Here is a 9,129-nt window from a genome sequence, read left to right on the forward strand (position 1 = left end):
GATGTCAAATAATTTTCCGGCAGGAGAGACAAAGTCGTCTCTTTTAGAGCTCAAACCTATTGGGTTCCTTAAAAACATTTGCTTAAGAGTCAGAAATTTCTTATAGTATGTGGTGAGTATTTGTAGAACTCTAGTGTGGGAAACTATCGGAATAGATGACTTTTTGAAAGTATTAAAAAATATCCATTAAGACCTTGGTATTCCTATGGTAAAGAAGGAGGTAGAAGATAGCAGAATTAAAATATATCTAAACTCCGGAATCACCCAATTTCTTTGGCTAATGCTTTGGTACATTCCTGCGATCAAACACGCCTTAAAAGAAGAGATATGGCTGCGTATTAAATAGCAACGTATCACGAAAAACACCTCAATCACTTGCTTGTGCCTGTCTAGTTTTTAAATAGATTTTAGATTTTATAACTTATTGTTAGGCTAAAAAAATGCAGGTCCAATATAATACAAAATAATAATATTTTATATGCCAGCTATATACTATAATTAACCGATCTGAACAATTTCTTCGTAGATTACATTGTTGCCTTAGAAAATAATATATACCAAATTTCGTGAATATATATTGTCAAATGTGAAAGTTGTCCATACAAGAACTTGATTAAGATCGTTCAGTTTTTCGTATATTACATTATTATCTTAGAAAATAACTTGTGCSAACTTTTGTGAAGATACACTGTCAAATGTGAAAGTTTTCCATACAAGAACTTGATTCCGATCGTTCAGTTTGTGTGGCAGCTATATATTATTGGTCCGATATCGGCAGTTTCGACAAATGAGCAGCTTCAGAAAGTTCAAAATGATATCTTAAAAACTGAGGGACTAGATCGTATATATAAAGACAGACGGACGGACAGACAGACAGACGGACATGGCTAAATCAACTCAGGTAAATATTCTGATCATTTATAAAAATACTTTATAGGGTCTCCGACGCTTTCTTCTGGGTGTTACAAACTTCCTGGCAAACTTAATATACCTTGTTGAGGGTATAAAAATCCAAAAATGTTAATAACTTGTTTCAACAGAACATACTTTCAACAATACAGTATCAATGATGGCAAATAGGAATTAATTTTTAAAAGCTTAGCATCGCGAACTGTCATATCATATGTGCTTTCTCAATTTTTTGTGTGCAAATCAACAGAACACTCACAATCAATGCATTCAAGGTGCACCATACAGTACAACTACGAGTTACTATTAAAAACAAAATTAGTAATGCTCTCGTTATTGTTCATTATTTGTATTAGAATGTAAAAATATAATGTAATATATAAAACATGCAAAAGAAATATCTGTTTTACTGTTTATTTTTTTATATATATATTTTTTTTAAAGAAAATAAAAATTAAATATGTCAAGTTGGAAAGATTTATATAAAGTAAAAAAAAAGAAAAACTTCTAATTTTAAACCTGGCATGGTTGCCAATCATTCAAAATATTCACCATTGCATTGACAACATTTATGTATAAAAAAAGTAATAATAAGCAAGTAGTAAGTCGTAGTATACTATATACATATATAAAAGAAGTAAAAAGTAAAATGTTTTGTAATTCAAAACAATTTCATGTTTTCGTCCGGTAAATACATATAGCCTCAGGAAACTTACAACTTCACGCGAATTCATGAAATTTTTTATTTGGGAACAACCAAAACAAAAATGAAAACAAGGAAAAAAGGGCATATATTTTGAATGAAGTTACATGATTCTCCGAATAGTAAAGGCCTCTATCGAAATTGACTTCAGAATGAAAAAAGGTTACCATCGTTTTTGAAGTTGCCTTCAAATATACCAATACAACCGAATATTGTTATCTGCACAATTATTGCAGCTTATATCGATTCGAACAAAAAAGATATGTACGATATATAATAAAAAATAAAACTACGCTACTAAACTAAAACAATAGCAACATTTTTTTCAATGATACTAAATCAAAGCAAAACCATATGTGACAGATTGACGAACAATTTTTCGGAGATTATATTGTTACCTTAAGCAGTAATTCATTCAAATTTCGTGAAGATACCACGTCAAATGCGAAAGTTTTCCATACAAACCCTTGATTCCGATCGTTCGGGTCGTATGACAGCTATATGCAATTTCTTCCGAACGAGCCGAACGTCGACACAAAGTTACTGAAAGATATGCATTTGTGAAGGGTATATTAGATTCAGTGCAGCCAAAGTTAGCGTTTTTTCTTGTTTAGATATAACTTCGTACCACTGTGGTCAAATTGAAAGGGGAATTTTGTCAATTTCACTCCTTCAAAATAATCCCCTCCGGCTACAATACACTTATACCAACGAATTTTTCAGTCAGCTTAGCACTTCGAAAAATGCTCGTCGGGAGCATATCTTCAATTGAGTCAAAACGATGTCCTCGGAGTAGTCATGTGAATTTGCTGAATTGCTAGAAACTACACGTTGGTAAATCAGGCGAATGCGGAAGTTGCGGCACGTTATTAATTGAAAATGTGGCGAAGTGATTTCGAATAACTTATGCAGTATGAGCATTCAGACTTAGTAAAAATCGAAGAATTCTCTTTTAGAGCCTCACAAATATCTCAAATACTAATGAATTTTTTAACATGAAATTTAGCATAGATGTCACTAACAGTACTACCAACTTACAGAAAAAACTTTGCCGATTCGAAAAACACACGAAGTATATAGCAGTTACAAAGAACTGTTAGGTGAATAAAACTACTAAACTTTTTAGTAACATGTTGCGGGAGTATTAAAACTATACGTGAGAATTTATTATGGATAACAATTATATTGGGTATCTTTTTGATCTATTCTTCAAGTAATTAGTGTCGTTGTTATATTTTGTTTCCGACAGAAAGTCAATCAGAAGGCAGAGATTATTGCATTAGGTGTTTGAAGGTTTCGAAGGTTTCGAAGGGTTCAATTTTTTATTTGAAAGATGTGTTGACATGTGAGTGATATTTTAATATTACATTTGAGTTTATCGAAAAATTTCTCGTAAATTGATTACTAAGTTATTTTTTTTATTTGCATATTTATCACCATTTGAGAATTGCAACAATTTTCTCCTTGACAGCCTAAGTGATAATATCTAAGCAGAGACCTAATTGAAGATATAAATTCATAGCCAACAAATTCATAGAATCAAATTCGACCTCCAAAAAGACAGTACGATACAGTTTTTATACCCTCAACACATTTAAAAATTTTAGAATAGAATTTTATTTAATATATGGTTAATATGGTATAATATTATATAATTGCAATTTACATTATACTACTGTGGACCACCTATGGTGAAATTTTTTAATTTAAATTTTGCATGAAAACGCATTCATCGAAATATTTTTTCCTAAGTTGGGTGACTATCAGTGACATCTATGCCAAGTCTCACATAAAAATAGTTATTCGTATTTAGTATACGCTTGCCTTTCTTAAGTACATAAAATAGATGAGTGAAATTATTCAACAATGAAGTGCCAGTAATATTTGTATGTATAAAATAATTTCTTTTGCCTGAACGTTCAGTTTGAAAAGGTCTTCGGTGACAATTGTTTGCCGCAAACAAGTGTTATTGACTGGTACAAATGATTCAAAGAGGGTCGAGAACGCATTAACGATAATTCATATCGAGGATTCAACAACACCAATAAATAATGATAAATCACATGTCAATATAGTTAAGGAATCGGTGCCTGAGAATCGACGTCAGAGATCTTACTGGCATCGTTTGAATATCGAAAGGATCAGTGAAAACCTCTTTGTAGATAATTTGGGCCTAAGAAAAATGAAAGCACGAAAACTAAAATCACTCAAACTTTTCGAAAAACAGCGTCGCGTTAACGAATGTAAAACATACGACAACAAGGCCTTTCGAATATCGTGGCAGAGATGAGCCTGCCGGAAAACCACGTCAAGGCAGGTCAAAAATGAAGGTTATGTTGTGAGTTTTCTTCGATTTTCGTGGTGTGGTGCACTCCGAATTCCTTCCGACCGGCGAAGGGATACTATCTGAGTGTTATGCGTCGTTTGAGCGAAGCTATTCGTTAAAAAGAGGTCAGAACTTTGGGCCTACAAGCCTTGGTTTTTGCACCACTATAATGCACCCTCGCATACTGCATATATTCTTCGTGAGAATTGATTGATTTTTGACCTGCTTTGACGTTGTCTTTTCGGGTTCGGCTCACCCTCGCCACGATATTCGGTCGATTTATCTTCTGTTTCAGGATCGTAAGCATAGATCCAAGACTCGTCGCACGTAATAATAAATTACATGACATCCTCGGATGTCGGAAAGCATTGCTTCGCAGACGTCAAAACTACGCCATCTTTCGCAAAATTGAGTGATTTTAGAACTAATCGAGAACTAATTATCCGATATTACAACAACGTTAGTAAGAATTTTGACTGTTGATTGTCGATTTTCAAGCACCAATCCCTTTATTTTATTGATGTGTTGATTATAGGTTGATGTCGCCCTGGATGTGGTTCGTCGTCAACACATTCTCGCCCCTCTTTGAATTACTTGTACTGATCAAAACACTTGAATTTGATTGAGCACACAGAATTTAATATATTTTCTTTATTGAATAATTTCACTCACCGCAAAAGTCGCCGAATGTACTTTATTTACTTCAGCAACACTAGGGTATACTAAACACTAATGATTATTTTGATGTGAGATTTGGCACAGATGTTACCTTTCATTCTAACCTAGAAAAAAAATATTTTGACGAATGGGTTTCAATGCGAAAGTTAAATTGAAGAGTCTTACTATTTTTTGCTCACAGTAGTTAAACCGATTTGGGTGTATGGTATGGTGTATGATACAGCTATAAGGGGTTCATTTTGATATAACATTTTGAAATAACTAGGGCCTAGCTACATTTATTTATCAATCCCGCCAAAAGGAAAGATCTACAAGCTTTCTAAAGAAGATGGCAGCACTAAAAAGGCTCACGATTTTAGATTTTCACCTTGTCACAGATTTAATAACCAAAATTCAACCAATTTATAACGAAAACTCAATATATTTTTAACGCAGAAAGGAGTACAATGCGAAAGTACTTCAGTCACCCCGGGTATTCGCTCGACCAGGGTTATTTTTTTAGAGCGCGGCCGAAGGCCGCCAACGCCGAAAGAAGTACAACGCGAAAGTACTTTGGTCATACTGATATAATATAAGTTTTATAATATTATCATAGAATTTTAATTATTTGTGTTTCTTAAATATAAATCACATATTATACATATATTTACATATGTAGATGGAAAAAGTGTTCTCAACTCAATTATAACTTTAAAAATGTTTTAAAGTGTTTTTATTGTAATTAATGTAGAACACGCAAAAAAACAAACAAAGAAAAATCGTGAAGAATCCTACAATTTGGTTTTTAAGATGTGGCAACGCTCGTTCTCCTCATAATTGTAAATAATCTAACATTTGCAACAACGTGTGTGCTAAGTGATTTTTAAATTAATAAATGTAGGTAATATATTACAAAACAAAATAGAAATGTGAACATATTTCAATATACAGAATGAAAAACGTGAATAAATTTAGTGAAAGATAGAGAAATACCATGTGTTATTAGTGTAAATTTTTGAACTTTTAATCGTAAATATTAAAAAAAAAATATCTGTTATTTTTATATTATTTTCCGATATTCCTCCTCTGGAGAAGCTCCCCTATCCGCACATACCCCATTTATACGGAAATTCGGTTTATTTACCCCTCCGCCAAAGTAGCCGAAATCGTGCCATTTTATTACTCATTAGGCTTTGATGAACCAGATCCAGTAAAAAAGATAGTTTATCAAAAAAGAAGGGGTCATTGTCAACGAGTTGAAATCCGTATGCCCGTGCAAGCGATAAGGGAACTTATAAAGTGCATTACTAAGCACTAAATGAATATGTAAAGCTATCATTTGGCATAGGGGATCACAGTTGCGAAGAATTGTGGACGAAATTTTTTTTTAAATTGGGCGGGGCTGCCCCTTCAGTGTTTTAATATGCACATCTTTAAACCGTTTGTTAATTAAACTATAAGATAAAGAATACTATGATTTAATGATGTAATAAATATGAATATCTTAACTTCTACAAGTATCAGTCAATATCTACTAAATGAAATGCTCTTTCATTTATTATTTTACGACTTGGTACCAAAAATGCGAATCTCCCCAGTACCCATATACCACAAATAATGATTTCACTTAAAGCTTATAGAAAATAAATTATAGTTTTTGCACACTCATTACTAGTTCTCGCCACGTCATTATGTGGATAATACTTTATGTATTCTAAGTCTTTTTTGCAGAAACTAATTGTGCTTATCCACATATTTTTAAGGATATCGTTATATTGAAAATTGGAAATTGATTATGATGCTAATAATCGTAATTTCTTATAGAACGGAGTATGGTACTCTTTGTACCACACATTGCATTTATACTGCGAAAATTAGATGTAATGAATTCACTGTCATGTCTACATACAAGATGGTTGATAGCAATCTGCTATGTTTTTTGTTAAACTTTTTATTATTTTATGCCATATCCACTTTTTCCTCACTTCTCCAGGCTGGTGTTTAATTTTAAATTACTTTTAAAATCAAATAATACTTACTCCTAATTTCAAGTAGGGTTTTGATCATATTATAATCCACAACTAATCATTAAACTACTAATCTACTAATTCATATTTTTTATTATTTTTGTATACAATTTTCATTTTATTACTATAAACTTTGCTTGTTAATTTCTTTTTTATATAATCTTTATTTCGCTTTACCAAAATTATTTGTTTTGGTGGTATTCAGTTGTTTTATTTTTGTAAGAGAAAGATATTTATTGATTAAGCACAAAACTAAACAACAAGTAATAGAACATTATTGAACAATCTTTACGCTTTTCTGTAGAACAATATACATTTAATATTACACTGTGACTTTTAATTTATGTACGCAAGTATGTGTTTTTATTTAGTGCACATGTATAACTTTAATTCAACGCAATAATGTAAGCTTAAATGTTTACTTATTAACTGTATGCACAAATATCTACAATCATAACTATTTTCACACATTTGTAAAAACATTAACATTGAAACACTTTAATGAAATATATTTTTTATCAAATTGCAGTAAACTTACAAATATATCTTAAGTAACGTTTTAGGCTAGCATAATGTGAGACATTCAACCGTTGTGGTACAACCAGGTTATAGAAATTTTTACATGCAATACTTTCTTTTGCTTAAAAACGTGTTACCGGCCCGCTATCATACGACATACTGTCGACAAAGGCATACACACACATAAGAACACTTTTTCATTATTCATAAGATTTGGGTACGAGTGTGATGGCATATATTTGTTATGTTTTCCTTTTCTTAGCAATTGTTCTGGTATATTTACCATGTTGAATTCTAGTCAACGAGAATGTTATACGTATACATACAAGCTAACATTAAAATAGCTTATATTATAGCCATGCATTCATTGTCAGTGGCAACAGCCGCAAAAATATATAAGAATGATATGATATTAACTTACGCATATTTATGTAAATATACATATCATCTCTAAATACTTATTTTTTATGTCAATTACCTGAACTCATAGTTTGGCCGAATACATGTCTACCCAGTTGATACAAACAGGCTTACCGAAGCGCTATTTTCCACAGCACTTTTCAGTGCTGCAGTAGACGTACATTCTAAATCTCAAAATCATACCTCCGTTATTTTATAAATAAGTATAAAATTTTGGTTAGACATTGAGAAATATGTACATATATTTCTATTGTAATTTGAGATCCATTAATATTATTTCATAAAAGGATTTTCGTAATACCAGATTTAAGTGAATTTAAGTTTTACCAATTACCTAAAGAGATACATATTAAGTCCAATAAAATATGGTAGGTACACTAACTGAACTAAAATTTTAAAAATCTTTCAAAACATTGGCATGTAAAAAATGAGTACAATACATATAATTTTATTATTCCATGAAATAATATTGAGATAAATTTATAATACTACTAGCTGACCCCATTTCTTCGTTGGAACTAAAAAAAAAATTGTAGTCCCAAGTATTCGGCGCCCTTGTATTCGATAGCTGCATCACAGTCAGTCTAGTTCCATTACATAGTTTCGGCGCATGAAGATTGCGAAACATAAGAATGACAGATTCAACTTTGAGAAGCAAAAGATGCGGCGGCATACCAATCCACTCCAAAGAAATTGGAAATTCTACTGGACAAATCACGGCTTCGTCTTCATTGTCAAGATGATCAGAATTTGCCCACTTACAATTCTTAGCGAATACGATGTAAAATGTCTTCAGTAATTTAATTTTTGTTCGTATCCCATACATAACGCAGGTTTGGAGGCGTCATCGCGGAAAGTGTGCGAACTTCAGTAGCATGCGAAGCAACTATCGCATCGTCCAATGTTTGATTCCAGTGAATATCATGTTCCAGCAATTGTACACCGTGCCATACACAGTACGCAATGAAGTTGAACTGCGTACATTAATCAATAGAAATAGAAGGTAGAAGCAATCGTCGTTTTCCGGGTGGATTGTGTAAACTCATCCTAATGCATTAGTCTGAGAACACAACTGAATGTCCATCTACTGGTTGGCCTTGTTTTCCGTGTAAACATTTCTTCGACGATGTATCACATGTATAATATACAATATGCAAGTCGAGAAAATATTCGTCAAAGTCAAYTTTGTTGTTGGCGGCGTTTCCGGGGTTGAAATACACACTTTGGCCTTCTCCAAATGAACTGTGAGATGCAAAACAGTCGGAAAAGGTTCATGAATTGCAAAAGTAAATATCCTAAAAGCGCTTCATTGCAATTCATTTATCGACCCATTTGATGGACAATAAACGCCACGTTACTTTCTTTGGTAACGTACTTGCAAACGCATTTGTACGATTTCACCAAACAGTAATACTCAATATTGATTGATATGAAGTGGGGTTGTGGTGACCGCTAGGTCCATGAATCATATTGGGTTTCATCACTTCGTATAACACCGGATCCTTCTCTACATCAGAAATTTCCAAGAAAGAATGTGTGCATGTGGCAAACCTCTCTTTTTCCACTCA

At 32.5% G+C, this 9,129-nt stretch overlaps 1 long non-coding RNA gene across 1 annotated transcript in view; it reads right to left on the reverse strand.

Annotated features, from left to right (window-relative positions):
- LOC108976944 overlaps positions 1–7,304 on the reverse strand; it is a 38,250-nt gene extending 30,946 nt beyond the window's left edge. Inside the window, exon 1 of the long non-coding RNA XR_001993992.1 lies at positions 7,161–7,304. This is a non-coding gene — a long non-coding RNA (uncharacterized LOC108976944). The remainder of the gene's footprint in view (positions 1–7,160) is intronic.
- Positions 7,305–9,129: the final 1,825 nt, after the last annotated feature.

Source organism: Bactrocera latifrons, unplaced genomic scaffold, assembly GCF_001853355.1.
Source record: "Bactrocera latifrons isolate USDA-ARS-PBARC rearing strain unplaced genomic scaffold, ASM185335v1 scaffold_817, whole genome shotgun sequence".
NCBI classification, from domain to species: domain Eukaryota; kingdom Metazoa; phylum Arthropoda; class Insecta; order Diptera; family Tephritidae; genus Bactrocera; species Bactrocera latifrons.